Here is an 18,523-nt window from a genome sequence, read left to right as displayed (position 1 = left end):
ACACCTGCTTGGCAGAGCTGGGACACGCATGGAGTGAGTGTGGACACCCTCTCTGGCTTGCTACATCCTTCCAAGGGGACAGCCTGCCAAGCCCCAGGCTGCAGGGGATCCCAGTGGCTCTGTGCCACCAGGTGCCATCTCAGACATTTCTGCTCCTTGCGTCCCTTGGAGGTTTCTCCCAGTAGCCAGGCTTGGGCACAGGCAGTGGGGGTGGCAGAGGGGCAAGAGCTGGGTAGGAAATCTCTCCACATGACTCCTGGAGGTGTGGGAATGTCTCCTTTGGGAAATGAAGACCCTCTGCTGTTCTTTATGAAGTGTGAGAAGGGATGAGAATATTCTCCTTTCACAGCCAGCTCGGGGGCAGGATTTGGACCAGGCTCTGGTGGCTGAAGGCTCCCAGGTGGGCGTGGATTTGACTCACCTACCTGGGCTGCCTCCATCACCCAAGGCTCCCTTTACTGGCAGCAGGAGAAATGGGTGTGTTTTGGGCATGAGTCAACTGGCCTAATTTTGCCTTCTGTTTTACGGTAAGGTAAGGTGAATTCCTCTGGATTTTCCTCCTCCTTTCTGTTGGCTGTTAAGGGACATTAGCCCAGATAAACTGATGCCTCCAGTGGGTTGATGAATGGCCATCCCAAGTTAGTTACTGAGTGTTAGCTGCCCATGTGCCCTCCCCTCACCTGGGCAAACACAACCTCAGTTAGCTTTACTCATGCTGCAAGAGCACCTGTAGGGATCCCTGAGTTGTGACAACTTATTTTTTATTTCAGTGTGAAGAGAGGACAAATCAGTGGTTCAGAAACCAAAGTCCAGCTGTGAGGAAGCCAATGCTGCCATGCTCCCTCCTATTAATCTGATTTTTCTGTTAAAAGGTTCTCCGAGCGTTTTGGTGGGAAGAGTTTCACAGCAAATCACAATAACACAGAGGGAAGTGAAGGAATTACTTCAGAGGTAGCTCTCTTTGTTCTGCCTTCGTTTGCTTTTACTTTTCCACTAGATTTACCCATCAGGCTGGAAGCCACGGCCAGAGTGCAGAGATGAGGGTATCCAGGATTCCTGGTGCTGCAGCTGCAGTTTATTACCGGGTAGGCTTGGGTTAGGACACCACTGTGTGAGGCAGCATGCAGACAGTTCCTAGCCCAATTCATCACAAAAGCAGCAGCAGTTGCTGGTGGTGATCACACGTTTGATGTTTTCCTGCTGGAAACTCCTGGAGGATGGGCAGCTTCAGTGAGCAGGCACTGGGACCAGAGGTGAAGCCCTGACCTGGAAAGGAGCCTTTGTGGGGTGGTGATTTATGGCCAAGTCGTACAGCCATCACTGGAGGACATCATAGCAGCTCCTGCCACAGTCATCATGCAGAAATCTCTCTTCTTACTGGAAATTTGTTGTTTAAGGAGATGCTGATCAAGCCAGCCCTCCTGGCTGGGCTTAGAACAGCCTTGGAGGTCAAGTTTCAGCATGCAGCATGGTACGTACTAACAGGTAACTGAATGAATGAATCAAAAGGAAAATTAACGAGGTTTCAAAGGTGGAGACAAGTCAGAGCCACGTCTTTACACTTAAGTGGAAGTTTGGCTTAAACACCCCCCGCCCCTACACATTTGCCAGGGGTTACAGCTGCTGGCTCAGCGCTTGTTAAGCAATCGGGTAAAGCACTTTGTGTTCCTGCCTGGTGGCACAGACACATCAGCTGAGACAGCCACGGCCTGGTGTTGTTTGGAGGAAGGGCTCGGTTCGGTTTGGGTGGGTAGGTATGGGAAATAAAGGAACAATAACCCCATTCTTCACGAGCCCCGTAAATCGGCCCTTTGTTCTCTCCTCCTTGATGTGCTGGAGGAAAGTCACTGCAAGTGCCATTGTTTTCCCAGAGTGTTTTTGAAGGGCTTCAGTGTGTTCTGTTCCTCAGCTTAATTCAACAGATTTACTCGTTTGCAGAATATTTCGGATGAAATATTCGAGGAGAAAGCCAAGATGGTAATTCTGTTTCTCTGCGTGCATTACGAACCACCTCCAGAAAGATTTCGAGGCTCCTTTGTTTGCGTTGTAAGAGGTGTCTGAGAATGATTTGTTAATTAATTCAACCTAGAGAGTCTATAAAGAGCCTGAGGTGGTTGCATGGGGAAAACCATCCTTTTGTGCCTGTTACTCTTTGCTTTGTGGGCCAGGCTGGGGCACTGCCCACGTTCCCCTGGCCCTGTTCAGCTGACCAGCACCATTCAAGCTGTAATTAAGCAGTTCCTAATTTCAGCAGAAGACTGGCACAGAACTGGAAAGGGTGGTCCTGTCTGCTGAAAAGCTCACAGCCACGCTAACATTTCCAAAGGGAGTTTTTTTTTTTTGGCTGTAGGTGTGCTGTACATCCATTACACATCCTAAAGCAATTATAGGAGAAAGAAGCCATAAAAAGGGCTCTGTGCCCAAAACCTCACCTGTGTTTTCCAGCTGTGTTAGGGAACCTAAGAAAAGCCATTTCCTCTTTCCACAAACCATCCTTCTTTGAAGGCAGCTATGTGTGGAATAAAAGGTGGTTTTTTTCAGTGCTGCTGCGAAGTATTTAAGGAAAGTGTTAATAAGACAGGTCTCCTTCACAGGCCAGCTGAAGAACCCTTCAAGAAAAGTCTCCCCTCCACCCTCCCCACACCACTTCAGGGAAAGGAGAGGTGTTGTTTCCCTGCCACAAGAGCCGTCTGTGCTGAAGATCATGAAAGATGAGACAACTTTACCCCTCTGGCCGTGTTCCTGTTGGCACTCCTGCTCTCCTGGCTGGTCTCACCTGGGGCTAAATCCTCCTCACTTCGGTGGCAGGGGGACAGAAACACACTTCAGAATGGAGAAAAGCAGCAAGGACTTAGTTGCTGCTCTGTAGAACACTGGGATGAGTAGGAAAAAGTGGTTTAATACCTGGGAAATGATGGGTCCCTCTGTCTGCCTACCCAGACAAGCCCTGGCTCTCAGCATAACATAAAACAACTTCTTTTCTTTTTTTTTTTTTTTTTTGTTATAAAATCAATAGGATCAGCAAAGTGGTGGTTGCATGTGATGTCGGTGAGGCAGAACAACAACAACAAAAGTGGTTCTGAATTAAAATTTCTGGGGAAAGCTTGGCTTTGAGCTTGGAATTGGAGCCATGAACATGTGCGGGCTTGCTGGGAGGTGATGCAAGGCACGGAGTGAAAATACACCTGAGGTGTCCCCTGGGGACTTTGTTAACTGCTTCTTGTTGTGGGCTCTGATCTCCAGCAGCAAGATCCGTGGGGATAAGGCAGGGCTTGCTTCCAGGGGAGCTGAGTGAGGAGCATGGATAAGAATGCGCTTCCAGGAGTCATTGGCTTATCCATTCAAAAGCCGCAGCGCTTGGAGCGCTGAAGGGTTGGCAAGGTGCGAGTCTGAGGAGAGCGGGCCTGCAGGCTGTTGTAGGGGTGTAGGAAAGTCTCCCGAGATGACTCAGCCCAGGATGAAAGAGAGGGAGTCTTGGGGGAGGGAAGTAAAACTGAAACTGGCCTCTCTTCGATTTTCGAAAGACTCCAGAGGGGCAGGGTGGGGCTGGATGCGAGGAAAGAGGGACTGGATGCAGAAAATACGATAAAACAAGAGGAGCCCCTGAGCTGGACCATGCTCAGATGGACATGCTCTGGCTGCTTCTCGTTCCTGATTTACCAGGAAAGTGGGAAAATATGAGCAGGAGGCATTAGTCATGGCATTCCAGGTAGTCCTCAAATACACTGGATTACCGGAGAATTCACTAATAGAGAGGTGGGTGATGACTTATAAACAAAGAGCTTTTAGGGCAGGAAGTCACAGTTGTTGAGTGATAATAATGGATGGGGTTTGTAATTATTTTAAATAGAACACTGTGAAAGAATGAAAAACGGTGCAATTCCCTCTTGTTGGACAGTGCTGTAGGCATCAAAAAAATGAATGCTGCACAAGGAAAAATGCCTTTCCTGCCAAACCTGCCAGGCCAAGACACTCCAGCTTTTGTGAGTCCATGGGGAAGAATTTCTAAAAATGGTTTTTATATCTATTATCACCACTGTACACCTGTAGGGCTCTGTGGAACCACAGCAATGCAACCAGACAGATGGGAAACAACTTCTGAGCCTCTTGCAGGTGACTCAGTGGTGAACGGGAAAAATCTGTTGGGCTCAAAATTTGCTGTGGAAAAAGGCCAAGGACAGCATGCAAAAATAAAAGCATTCAAAGCCTTTACTACTCCCAGTTCTTTCAATGGGGTTTTTTAAAGACCTTGCTGTAGTCAGATTTCTTTTCTTCAGTATAAGTGGTTTGGACCTGCCTTTGAAATTTCACTTTCATACTCCATGTGCTAATTTATACTCAGAAACCTGAGTCCACACTCTGTAATCCTCTGCAGGCAGGGTGTGGAGTGTAGGCTTGCAAATGCCTTCAATTGTCTTTTGAAAGCAGAGAAAAAGTTGGAGTTTCAAAGCTCCGTGTTTTATCACTCATGTTATTGATGGATAGCACTGAGAAAGAGTCAGCTAGGACAGGGGAAGGGATTAAAAAAGACTTGTTGCATCACCTGGCCCAAGTATATTCTCCCTTTTCTAACTCATCAAAGAGTAGGTGGATTATTTGGCTGTGTGATCCCACAGGAAGCCTCTTCCAAAATCTGGTTATCCCAGTGATTTAAACATTTCATCTGATTTACAGCCTAAATAAATGGATGGCCAGTGTGTATCCATATGTTCTTATGAGGAAATTATCCTGGCAGCTCTTCCCAAGTGTTTGTGCCCAGCATGTTTTAGAGAACACCTGACTGACAGAATTATAGGATCACAGAATATCTTGAGTTGGAAGGGATCCACAGGGATCAGCCAGTCCCACCCCTGTCCCTGCCCAGACCCCCCACCAATCCCAGCCTGGGCATCCCTGGCAGCGCTGTCCAAACGCTCCTGGAGCTCTGGCAGCCTCGGGGCCGTGCCCATTCCCTGGGGAGCCTGGGCAGTGCCCAGCAGCCTCTGGGGGAAGAACCTTTCCCTGCTCTCCAACTCAAGCCTCCTCTGAAACAGCTCCATGCCCTTCTCACAGATCCCCCTTTTCAGTTTTTATTCTGCTCTTTTCCCAAGGCAAAGCTTTTAGCAAAAATATTCTGGTAATGCAGCCTTTTTTCTTCTGATTATCCTGATAACCCTTCTCCATCCCCGTTTTGTGCCCCTTGGGAATTCGTGCTGGGAACTGGAAGCAAGAATTGTACCTGCAGTTGCAAAGGAAATCTGACCAAAAGCTTGTACAGTGGCACTACTTCAACCCTTCCTGAGGGATCCCTAGCAGAGGCACCTCTTTGGAAGCATTTTAAGGCTGAAGTTCTCTCTTCACATCTGCATCATGTTATCATTCCTAACTGCCCTTACCTCAGGGGAAAAAGCTCTGTTGCTGCCAGGTGATGAATTCCTTGCTTGCAGCAAAAATATCAGTAGTTCCCAGATGCCTGACCTTGTGCTACTGAACTTCCTCCCTTTTCTGCTCCTTCGGATCATGAGGCTTAACTGTAACATGCTCTAACATTCTGAATTGGAGCTGCTTCCCAGTTTTGTGTCATCAGCAAACTTTATTAGCACATGCTGACGCTCCGAGCCAGGGCTATGAGGACAATTATTGAGTCAGATCAGCCTTGGAAACAGTCCTGGGGAAGGAGCCTCTGTTGCTCTGACTCTTCTCCCCACTGCCTGAGGCCCCATCCCTTTAGTTTTGCCCATCTCAGCCTCCTCCTTCTCCAGGTAAACCCATACCTTGGCCTGCAGCATTGTTGGAACTGAGGGAGGAGAAGTTTATCACAGATCTGATCTCTAGAAAATCAGATACCAGGTTTGATAAGAATAATCTGCCCCAAGAATAATCTGTGGCGAACCTGTCTCCCATCTTGCCACATCCACCTCAGTGCCTTCAGCTGCATGTTTTATTTCCTCCCTTAAAATACATGCAGAGGAATTGCTTGCAAGGAGGTGAGTCCAGCAGGCTCACAGCTGGACACGTGTGTATTTTTACCTGGGGAACAGCCCAGGCATGAGCTTGGCTCTGCTCTGCGGCCACACAGAGATCCCGCCCTGCAGCTGCACCAATCGCCTTTTCCCTGCCCTCCAGAGAGGAGTTCAGTTGTTTAATGATACATCTCCATCCCTGGCTAGATGGGCATGCTGGGAATTCCTGTGGGAACAGAACCATGGTTTAAACAGTGCTTGTATCAACTGTGCTTTGCTGGTGCCTGAAACGCCACGAGCTGTGCTGTTTCCCTCCTCACTGACGAGAGTCTTCTAGGAAAACTTGAGGTCAGAGATTATATTTTTCCTTTTAAAAACAAGCATGAGATGAGTAACTGCCAGGTTTGCCCCCGAACACACATAAAACAGAAAACCGCCACTTTTTCAGGTAGCATCCAGTGGTGTTTTATTTCTGTCTCAACTGCCAAAAAAATCCATCAAGTGAGGAATCTGAAGAAATTTACTTCCAGAATTCTTTTGATTTAAATAAATAAAAACAACAAACAAACCAAACCCAACCTCCGGACTTCACTGTAACACGGTAGGGACAAACGAGCCCACTGCAGGATGTGACACGAGGTTTTACATGGCAGCATCTTTTTCCACAGCAGGGGCACCAGTCTCCTTCCAGCGGCACCACACCCAGCTCGATGTTCGCTCCCGTTTCTTTTGTGCTGCTGCAGAGGCAGATTTAACCTTTCCCGGATGCGTTTTGCAGCGTGCAGACACACACAAATGGTTGGCCATTTCCTAAATTACCGGCATCTCCCTGTTGCTCGGTGACAGTCCCGGGCTGTTTGTCTGCCGGAGCAGATGCAGAACAGACCCCAGGGCGCAGGTTCGTGAGTGTCCCCATGGCCAGCCCGGCTGCTCCAGAGAATTCCCTGGCGCAAGAGGCTGGCAGAGATCAAAGGCAGGTTTGGAGCTGGTGGGTCTTGCATTTTCCACCCCATCTCCACAGCGTTTCCCAGGACAGACAGCATGGTTACAGCCCTCCTGAGCAGGGATTTCATCTGGATGAGCAGAGGGATGGAGCAGCTCTGCTGGGAGGAAAGGCTGCGAGAGCTGGGATTGTTGAGCCTGGAGAGGAGAAGCTTTGGGCTGAGCTCAGTGTGGCCTTGCAGGGCCTGAAGGAGCTGCAGGAAAGCTGGAGAGAGACAATTCCCAAGGGCTGGAGGGCCAGGAGCCAGGGAAAGGCGTCGCACGCCCAGAGGGCAGGGCTGGATGGGAGATTGGGCAGGAATTGTTCCCTGGCAGGGTGGGCAGGCCCTGGTTTTTTTTGGGAGCAGCCTGGCACAGTGGAAGGTGTCCCTGCCCATGGCAGGGGGTGGAGCTGGATGTTCACTGTGCTGTTTGATTCCAGTTAGGAAAAAGGACAGAGAAGTACAAATGATAAAATCATCAGGTCTAACTGGCTGCATCACACAAGTCCAAAATAATTTCCAAATGCTCAAATGAGTCAGGAATGAAGAGAGGTAGGAAAAGCTGTTTATGTCAATGAAACAGGAGTATCAACAATTACAATTTTGGATAGGCAAAAAATAAACACTCTGCTCATATTACTTCTAACTTGCTGATTTTTTATAAACCTGTCATACACAAAGAAGTTTAGTACATATACTAAACAAAAGAGAGAACTTTTACAGTCCTTTTATTGACACTTTTGGCCCATATAATGTAGCATTTACCTCGTGGTAAGGATGTAGCACCCTTTCCAAAGGAATGCACCCATGTCTACACTCAGCATCTCCCTCTCCTTGTGTCTCCATTGCCAGGGTATTTATGATTATGTGCTACATTATCTACGTGTTCTGGCAGCTGAAATGAGTGAAAATGGCTTTGTTATTATTTGGTAATTAGAAGTGAGTCTTTCTTTGAGGAGAGTGAGGCTCCCCTGGAGCACCACTGCTTATTTTAAATATGTTGCTAGGAAAGGGTCAGCGAGATGAGGCAGCAGCTCTTGCTCACACCAGCCTGAACATTTTTAGGGCACACTGAAAGTTGGATGTAGCCTTTATCCCTGCTCCCTAAACCCAGAAAAACTCCCCACTGGCTACTATTCCCAAATCTCTGAAATCAAATCCAGTGAGAGGGATCAGGAGTACAGAGTTTCCACAATCTTCTCCTACTTGGAAACCTCATCCCCTGCTACTCCAAGCCCTTGGATGGTGAGGATGGAGTAAGATATGATGGGAATGATACGGGAATTATTTATCCCAGTCTGCCTTGGGATTGTTAACCAAGTGAGCATCAAAGGAAGCTCGCAGCTATTCATTTGTGACCTGGGCAAGATGAGGGATTTGTAATAAAAGATATACAGAATATTCACAGCAGCTCTTTAGAGTGGCTCATTTCTTGTTCCTGATAACTTCCCAAATCCAGGGAAAGGGGCAACTCCCTGCAAAATAAATCATGGGATGTACAGCAGTGTGTAGAGTCATTCTTTGTCTACAGATGTTCTGGAGGGCAGATTTAAATCAAAGAGTAAAGTGCAAATCTGCTCCTAAAAGATTACTTTTCATAGTACAGGGGAACACAGAGACTGAATTTGGATAGCATGTGCACAGGTAGTCTGTAATTCAAAAATGCTGAAGTTAAGCGTTGAGAAAACACCAGGAAAGGTGTCATGGAGCAGTAAGAGGAGCAGGCTCAGCAGTCAGACACCATCTGACAGAATGTGAAGACGTTGCATAAGCTGCAAAACAAGAGGTGGCACCTCAGCAGTCACGAGAGGCAGCCAGAGGAGTGGGAATGCGCTCAGCCTTCCAAGCCTGCTGCCTGTCTATCGATTTTACCCACACCTCATACAAATTTAGTGTCTGCTGCTCGCTCACCTGCTCCTTGCTGGGGGTGGAGGATCCTCCTACTACATTTTCTGTTTGCCAGGAACTCGGCACAGCAGCTCTGAGTTAGATCCATGCCTAAATTAACCCTTTGTTGATGCACTGCAGCTGTTACCATTCCAGACCCAAAAGAAAGGAGTTCAGGAAGTTGCCTTTGCTTGAAGTGGAATTAGAACTGGTGTTTCTGAAATTTGGGGCTCCATAGGTGGAGTCCTGTGGGCAATACTGCATCAAAAAAGTTATTTAAACACTTACTCAAGGGAGATTGGGGAGGGTTATTTCTGGGTTTGATTCTGACCCATTGGAAGGTTTTTTGGGGTATATTTGCTCTTTTAAAGTCTGAGCATAGGTCTTTTCATAGGGCCCACTGAACATGATACTGTTGAATAATTGTGCTGCTGAGAAACAAATAATTTGCTTTGCTGTTTTGTTCTGCAGATGAATTCCAGTGTTAACCCTGCATTGCTGCTGAAGCAGAATATTCATGTGACAATTTCAAAAGAAAAGAGGGTAGATTTGGATTAGAAATTAGGCAGAAATTTTTTACTGTGTGGGTGGTGAGGCCCTGGAGCAAGTTGTCCAGGAAAGTTGTGGATGCCCCATCTGTGAAAGTGCTCAAGGTCCAGCTGGATGGAGCTTGGAGCAGCCTGGTCTAGTGGAAGATGTTCCTACCCATGGCAGAGAGTGAAATTAGGTAATTTTTAAGGTCCCTTCTAGCCCAAACCATTCTATCATATGTTTCTATGAATTTCTTCTTTGGAAAAGCTTAATGCATTTCTGTGATCACTGGAAGTAATAAATCAAATATATATTTGAGTTTTCAGAGCTTGAATATTGCTAAGTAGTGACTGCAGTAGGTTTCATTATCTGGCTGAGAAGTCCTAAATAAAAAGAAAAAAACAACTGCAGAAAACAAGTCTGACTTGAACATCTGGAGGACGAGCAGCAGGAAAACAAATGAAAGGGCCTGCTGTATTCTGTGCCAGGAGGACTCTGCAATCCAGAAAGAGATGCAAATGACTAAGGCTGAGTGATCTACTTTCTGTAAGCAATCAGCTGACAGACTTAACCCCTTTTCTTGTTTGCAAATTCTCCTGGAGTAAGCGCCCGCTGCTGCCGCTGCTTACAGATGTGTTTGCTATTTGCATACACTTTGTGAATAAACTCCTGCTCGGGGGGGTTAGTCATGAGCCACTCAGCGTGACTATTGCCTGAGTGGGGTTGTTTGCAGGCTGTGATTCATCGGACCTGCAAGGGAGCTGGAAGGAAGGCTGCGTGAGCACGGCTGGAAATATGTGTACAGATGCAGATTCACAAATCGTCAGCGTGTTTGCGATGCTTTTCATCTCTCTGCAAACAAGCTGCTCTCCAAAGAAAACTTTGCACCAAAAAGCGCTTCGTGCTTGACTTTTTCTATAGTTCACTCCAACTTTCTGAGGGGAAATGCTGGTGGAAGACTTCTTGAAACCAGTTGTAGCTGTCTGTGTACCTCTGGTAATCTCTTACGTCGAGCAAAGTGGCAAGTGGCCACCAAGTGTGTGATGGTGGGTGCCACAAGCTCCTGAGCCTCATTCACACGGTGCTTTCCTGGGGTATCCATTAGTTTTCCTTGCTGCTGCAGAGTGTCCTGGCAGGGTCTGAGGTCTCTCTGCCGTCAGGGTTTGCTGCTGGTGAGGTGAGTGTGGCAGAGGATGCAGCACTGCTGGGGTTGCGGCCCTGCAGGGCTGGGACAGCAGGGTAAATGTGGAAAATTCTGTGTCTTATGTGTCACAGACACATAAATGCCTCAATATGAGTGCAGTGGATATCCCAGCTTCAGGTCAAGCTACCATTTGGGTTGCACTGGGAAAAGCCCCAATGCCCACACACTGTGTCCTCAGAAAAGACCCCTCCACCTTCTAAAAAACAATCACAAGGTCAACTCAGAGACACTTGACTGGCAAAATGGCCCAGACCAAGCCAGTGCTGAGCACAGAGCTGAAGTTTCTCTATTTGAGTGCAAGATAGTGACAAAAGATGAGTTTTTCTTTCACGGGAGGGTCATGCTATAAATTCCATGAAATTTACTTCCAGAGCTAATTCTGGTGTCTTTTTACCAGCTTTGCTCCCTGGGAGATGAGCTGATATCATCACCCCGATATCATTTTGTGGTGAATCCAAAGGATGCCCCCTTTCTCCTGGCCGTTGAGGCAGGGTTTTGGGGGGATCTGTGGGGTGCAGGTGCCCCATGTGTCAGCTCTCTCTTTGTGGACAGGGGGGAATTGTGTGCAGGGCTGATTTCCCCAGCATGGGGCCAGCTCAAGGGGCCCCACTGCACCTCACCTGTGCAAGGGCCGATGCAGCTCCCAGTCTCTGGGATTTTTCAGCCTGGTTGGGGATGTGATGTAACCAGGGCTCTGGAATGATTAGCAAATTTAATTAAAAAATAGACTTTATATCAAATGCAAACTGTCTGTAATTTGGGTGCCTTCCTTCCCTTAGCCTAATTTTCATTAAGAAAACAATCACTTCTACTTGAGGCTGCATTTCTTTGGGATAAGGAAAAGGGGAAGAAGAAGCTGAAGAAGAGCCTTTCTACTTCAGTTTTAAACCATGAGAAGGCATGAAAACAAAACACATGGTTAGGGGATTTGTCCCAACCCCTGCAGCCCCCTTATCTTCCTTGTTTTTTTCTGCTGACTTCCTGCTCTGGACTCCTTGGCAGCTCCTGGGACAACATCTAAACTTCGCAAACGTGAAGGAATTCAAACGGAGCCCGGGACATCATCGCGTTCTCCAAGTGGGCCATAAATCAGGGTTTATTATGGTCCTTCTCTCGTGAGGCTGAACATGTGCAGGCAGATAAGAGCCTGCATGAAGGAGAGGCAGAGACAAAAGAAACACCGGTAGGAAAGACCCCGTAAGAAATGTTTTGACAGCCTCAATTGAGCTGAGCAGCCACGGAGGGGCTGGAGTGAGTCCTCATTGTTGCGGGAACAGGGCCCCACCTAATTTGAAGTGAATTTGCTCTGGGCTGGAAGGGAGCTCTTTCACTCCCCATTGAGGTTTCGTGTCAGTGGCTGGGGGGGGTCCCACTTTTTTTTTTCCCAGCCACAGCAAGGGGGTGATTCATCAGCCAGATCGTCCAGTGATATAAATAGACACAACCTCCACCAGCTCCAGTGGTCTTGCACCGACTTGCATCAGCACAAGAAAGTCAGGATGGAAAGTTCCCATCGCTTTGCCCTGTCCCAACCACTGCCAGCTGGGCTCTTGCTGTACATCAGGCCTGGCTGGAGTGAGGAACAGTTAGAGAATTATCCCAAGCAAGTTGGAAAACTCACTTTTTTCTTAGTCAACAGAAGGTATAGGTTGGTTTCCTCCCAGGAAGCTTTCTCTTATATCCATCTTTTTTATTTTTTTAGCTTGCTTTGCCCTTGGATTGACCCCTTTTTTCATAGAATCCCAGAATGGTTTGGGTTGGAAGGGACCTTAAAGGATCATCTTGTTCCACTCCCTGCCATGGGCAGGGACACCTTCCACTGTCCCAGGCTGCTCCAAGCCCCAGTGTCCAACCTGGCCTTGGGCACTGCCAGGGATCCAGGGGCAGCCCCAGCTGCTCTGGGCACCCTGTGCCAGGGCCTGCCCATGCTCAAAGTAAAAATTTTTTTCCTAATATCCAATCTCACCCTACTCTCTGTCAGTTTAAAGCCATTCCCCCTTCTCTTGTGTCCTACATGCTCATAAATTCGATTGTTTGGATGTTGGGGGTGTGGGATGTTTTGCTGGTCCTCCACAACAAAACTGGGCACGCAGAGGATCCACTGGGGAGTTGCTAAACACTGGATTTAGCAGTGGATTTAAGGTTTTTAAATTAAATATTAATCATTTTAACTGGGCAGGCAGCTGCTGGGCTGGTGGGAGTGGGAGGTTAACCCGGGCAGCAGCTCCAGACAAGGAGGTAATTATGTTTATTCCCTGGCTGCATTGTGTGGAATGCAGATGAGGGTTTAAGTGCTTTAATTACGTGTGCAAGGTGTCATTCCTATTTTACAACAACACGAGCAGGGTCAGCTGAGCCTGGATCTGTTGCCTTGGCTGTGTTTGGGTTTCCAAGCATCTTCCACACTGCCTCTTTTTCCTGCTTGTCCAGCATATTTCCTAGGAATAAGACTCTGTTAAATGCTGCTCAGAGGTGTTTTTACTCCCCTGGTGCTCCATTATTTGCTCCTTTACGATGCCACATCATGGACAAGGGTGAATGACTGGTTAGAAATGCTTGTTATTTTCACATATTCAGTGAGGCATTTTTTGCATTTTTGTTATACTCAGGCCTCTCAGGAGAGGAGGAATTCCATAATTTGCTGAGCTTGCCTCCTCCTTGTGAAGGATGGCTTCAATAATGTCTCCAACTTCCAGAAATAAAATACAGAGAGACCTGTTCTCTTTATGTTTGGTTTGGGAAAAAAAAAAAAAAGGAAAAAAGAAAAATAGGGAGATTCCTGAAATGCCTGCAGGAATTTGGTTTTGGGGAGAGTGGGCAAACCTCCATTCCAGCTACAGCCAGGCCAAGATTAGCACCAAGAATCCATATCAAGAATGTAGTGGTTACATCAGATGGGGCCTCACAAGGCAGCTCATGTCCCTTCCATAATCTTGTTTCTGCCAGCCAAAACCCTCCTATGGAAATGGGATCAGCAGAGATGCCACTTTAAAGGGTCCCCATTGCTCTGCTGTGCCTGCTTCCTTGGCCTGTGTCCTGGATCTGTGAGGTGCCCTGCTCTGTGACACGGACACTGGGCAAGCGGATCCCAAATGGGCATTATGGAGCCAGGAGCAGCTCCCATGCAAGCAGCAGTGACTCCTGCACTGATGGAAGTCTGGAAGTGAGCAGGAAAATCTGGGAGTTGCTGCCAGAGCTGTAATAGAAATGAGGAGACAGGATAGTTGCTGTGGGTCCCCCTGCAGCAGGGCAGGGTTGGGAGGCTTGGGGAGCTGTGGGGAGGAAGAGCAGGAGGAAAAGGAGGAGGAAGAGCAGCTCATTAGGTGGCATTCTGCCTTCTGATTGCAGGTGGGAGCATGGGAAGTGGGGTTGGAAAGCGGGAGTGGCTTCTCACAAGAATCCTACAGCCCAGGACCCAGTGCTCCTGGTCATCCTGGGAGCCATGGCTTGTGTGTTGGGACCTCAGGCAGGTGACTGACTGCCCAGGAGCCTCTGGTCCCAACAAAGCCTGCTTCTAGATATCAAATTTTGGGGGGAAAGCTCAAACTGGTGACCAGAATATGCCTGCAGAGTTAATAAACCAAATTAACTGGTCAGGATTATGGTTTAGAAACCTCAAGATTTGAGCTGTGGGTCGTGGTTTTTTTGTTATTACTGCTTCTTTTTTTGGAGTTGGCAGATCTGCTAGCGTCAGTCCTCACCTCAGTCCCACCAGTTGTTTTGTTGCTTCCCAATTTCTGGTTCCCTAAATCCCTGGTGTTTCAGTTGGACAGCCTTCCCCTCTGGTTGTTCACTGCTGTGTGCTGTTTAAAAGCTGTCAGGCCTGATTCTCATTTTCAGTCTGGCAGCACAAACCTCCACACCCACTTGAGGGTCCTTTTCTTCTTCCAGAGTGTTGGAAGGAGGATTTGGAGCAGCGTGGATCCAGGAGGGAGCCATCCCCATCGCATGGGGCTGCGTGTTATGCAATTCCTCTGGTTTTGAGCCAGCTTGCAGCATCCTCTGTGATCCTGCTGCATGGAAAACCAGGTGCAAAATGTCAGCTGGGATTTATTGCTGCAGTTTGTGGAGCCTTGGGCCTGCTGGCTGCTCCCACTGATCCAAGACATGCTGGGGATGAGGGAAGCACCTGCTTGCAGTTTCTGCATTGGAGCTGCTGGAAAACTTAAACTTTCCTGTGTTTCATGTTCCACGTGCTGCCAGCTTTCTCTCCAGCTGTGAGGAGCAGCCTAATGGCATGCTAAGGTCTGTCCCTCAGCTCCAAGGAGACTCCAAGGAAACACAGGATGGATTAATCCTGTTGTGCTCTGTGCAACACCAGCACTCCCAGCACTTGTCACGTGCCCATGGTTCAGGATGGATCCATCGTGCATCCAATGTAAAATTAGTGGGTGTGTCTTATAAACAAAAAGCAATAATCCTGTGAGTCAGAGTTGAAAATTTTCCCTTCTGTGCGAAGTGTTCATTATTCTGGAATTTTAAGTGAGGGGAAGGGCTGACTGGAGAGGGTTTGTGCTCACTGGCTGCTTCCTCCAGCAGCTGGGGACATGGCCAGCGATGGCTCTTCTGATGTCCCGTCCTCTGCATGCATTTTTAGGGCTGCTGCTGATGTCTTAAGGTGGCAACTTCCCTTCCTGAATGTGAGGCTGAGAAGAAGTTGTTTTTATTTTTTTTTTTTTTAAATTTGATTTTGCCCATCTTGTGTTTTTAAATCAATTTGGAAAAACATCACAATTTCACAGTAGACATGTTTTCCCAGAGATGTTGGCATCACATTCAGGCATAAGCCATAAGAGGGGTTTCAAATGCCTCAGTGCTTCTGGGAATGCTCTGCTCCAGAGTCCAGATTGGCACAGGTGTATTTGATCCTCAGTTCTGTGATTCCCCGAGGCAAGGTGCTGGATCTACTTAGATCTTTGGAGAGTAGGACATACAAGGAGAGGCTGAGGGAGCTGGGAAAGGGGCTCAGCCTGGAGAAAAGGAGGCTCAGGGGGGACCTTCTCACTCTCTAAAACTACCTGAAAGGAGGCTGTAGCAAGTTTGGGGTCAGACTCTGCTCCCAGGGAACAGGGACAGGAGGAGAGGGAACAGCCTCAGGCTGGGCCAGGGGAGGGCCAGGGGGGTGAGGAATTTCCCCATGGAAAGGGAGCTCAGGCCTTGGCAGGGGCTGCCCAGGGAGGTTTGGAGTGCCCATCCCTGGAGGTATCCCAGGAAGGGCTGGAGGTGGCACTCAGTGCTCTGGGCTGGGGACAAGGTGGGCATCGGGCACAGCTGGGACTCCATGGGCTGGGAGGGCTTTTCCAAGCTCAGAGATCCTGGGATTCTCTGATCTTTGTTATGGAAGGTAAATAGCTACAGCACGTCAGTATCTAAGCCAGGGAGAATCACTTTTCTAACCCTGACAAAGTCCTGCAGAAAAGGATCGGGTGGAAAACACAGGAATAACTTCCCTGCCAGTTACCAGAAGATCCTCAGAGCACTTTGGTGGAATTCCTGATGTGTGAGACCTGAAATGCTGGAAACATCACCCTGTGCTTTCAGGCTCTTTGTCAGCTGGAAGCCTCTGCCAGAGCTGCAGTGTGGCGAGGAGTCTGCTTCTCATCTCCTCACATCTGGACCCTGTGACATTAATGGCAAAAGCAACTCTCTTTTGCAACTCCATGCAAAAACTGCAAGCATCAGCCCTTCACAGCTAATGAGAACGGAGCTGGGGGAGAGAGCTTCTCCCACAGTGCCCCGTGACAAGTCAGCTGCATGCCTCTTGATCCATGTAATTTTACTCCTTGTGGAGACCTCACATAGGCACAAATAGAGTGATTTGAAAATAGTGTGACTCCTGCTTATTTATCTTGCAATGAATTCAATGTATTAAATCACTGCCCTGCTAAAAGCCTGCCTTTCTCCAAGATCACATCCTATGAGGTCAACTCAAGCAAATAAAATGGCTACTAAATCTTTGGTTGTCATTGCAACACTTCTTTTTAAAATTATTTTTATTTTCTAAAAACAACAGAACACTCCAGTATTCATTCCAGTGCCATAAACAAGTTAAGTAATTGAGTATTTATCTGAAGAGAATGAGAAATGTGGAATTTATTTCTAGGACTCGAGCTTTAAATAAACAAGACAATTTTAAACACAACTCCATTTTGGATAATGGGATGTTTTCATGGACATAATGGCTATTTGCAGTGTGTTTTCCCATGACTTTTTTTTTTTTTTACAATATGACATTTAAATCTGAGTAGTACAGAATCTTTGTGCATTAATAGAGGTCAGCTCTTCTCAGCAGTAAATATTTGTATATATTTGGGTGTGTGTGATACGTCTCATGCAAGAACTGCGTGTAATAGTGGGAGTTAATTTGGTTTAATCATCAAACTGTAAAAATCTAACTGATTGATCAAACTCATAGATTGGCTTCCTGGTACAAAAGGCATTACATAAGTATGTTTCCCTACTTCTATTAAATATTCTTTATGTAAATATATGGATACACCTAAGGAAACATTACAGATCTGTCACCAAAGTGCTGTGATCCCTGTTCTTAGCTGTGGAAAAACTCAGTGCTGTCCAATGAAAGTAAAACACCACACAGACATCAGTATTTTCAGGTCGTGTGGCACTTTTTATTGAATCCAGACCGCAGGACTGACCCCCTGCTCTGCTGGGAGGAGCAGCTGGTTACAGCAGAACCACCTTGTGAGGACAAAAGGGGAGATTTCTGTCATCTGGCCAGCGGGTGGTCCACAAAATTTCTGTTTTCTGTTGGAATGTTTCCAGCCATGCATGTTTCTTTGCTGAATCATCCCTGCCACACCCACACAGAGCTGAGATTTGCCTCGAACAAGCGCTGATGCCTGAAATAGATCTGAGCAGACATGTGCAGCAGTGTTTGTCAAAGGAGAGAAAGGCACTCTGTGTTTCATTTTATGTTTACTGGGAGCTGCAGCTAGTTCATGTTGGAAGAGAACTTTCAGTCCTTGTTTTCCAGGAATGGTGGGGTTTTTTTCCCTTCTGTTGGTGTGAGTGACCTGCAGAGAGGTCATGGCAGTGCTTCCCCATCCTGTATGTTCTGATGCACTTGGAAGAGAAGGAATAAAAAAGGGTTGTGGGAAGGTGTCTTGAGGTGGGGAAGCACTTTAAAGTATGGGATGGAAGTAGATGAGGTGACTTTATTCACACCAGGCATAAATCAAAGTTGAGCCCTGGCATTTTCCAATGCAAAAAAAGATGAACTTGGAGTGCTGGTGGGTGAGAGCTGGACATGGCCTGTCTGTGTGTGCTGGGATCAGAAGCCAGCTGTGTCCTGGGCTGATCCCACACTGTGACCGGAAGCACTTTAAAGTATGGGATGGAAGTAGATGAGGTGACTTTATTCACACCAGGCATAAATCAAAGTTGAGCCCTGGCATTTTCCAATGCAAAAAAAGATGAACTTGGAGTGCTGGTGGGTGAGAGCTGGACATGGCCTGTCTGTGTGTGCTGGGATCAGAAGCCAGCTGTGTCCTGGGCTGATCCCACACTGTGACCAGCAGGAAAGGAATTGGGATGGTGCCCCTGTGCTCAGGTGAGAGCCCACCTGCAGAGCTGCCCCAGCCCTGGGCCCAGCACAGGGAGGACGTGGAGCTGCTGGAGAGAGGCCAGAGGAGGCACCAGGATGAGCAGAGGGATGGAGCAGCTCTGCTGGGAGGAAAGGCTGTGAGAGCTGGGATTGTTGAGCCTGGAGAGGAGAAGCTTTGGGCTGAGCTCAGTGTGGCCTTGCAGGGCCTGAAGGAGCTGCAGGAAAGCTGGAGAGAGACAATTCCCAAGGCATGGAGGGCCAGGAGCCAGGGAATGGCTTCCCACTACCACAGGGTGGGGTTACACTGGATACTAGGAAGGAATTGTTCCCTGGGAGGGTGGGCAGGCCCTGGCACAGGGTGCCCAGAGCAGCTGGGGCTGCCCCTGGATCCCTGGCAGTGCCCAAGGCCAGG

The sequence above is a fragment of the Corvus brachyrhynchos genome, unplaced genomic scaffold (assembly GCF_000691975.1).
Source record: "Corvus brachyrhynchos isolate BGI_N302 unplaced genomic scaffold, ASM69197v1 scaffold434, whole genome shotgun sequence".
Lineage (NCBI taxonomy): Eukaryota > Metazoa > Chordata > Aves > Passeriformes > Corvidae > Corvus > Corvus brachyrhynchos.
This window is presented reverse-complemented; position numbering follows the sequence as displayed.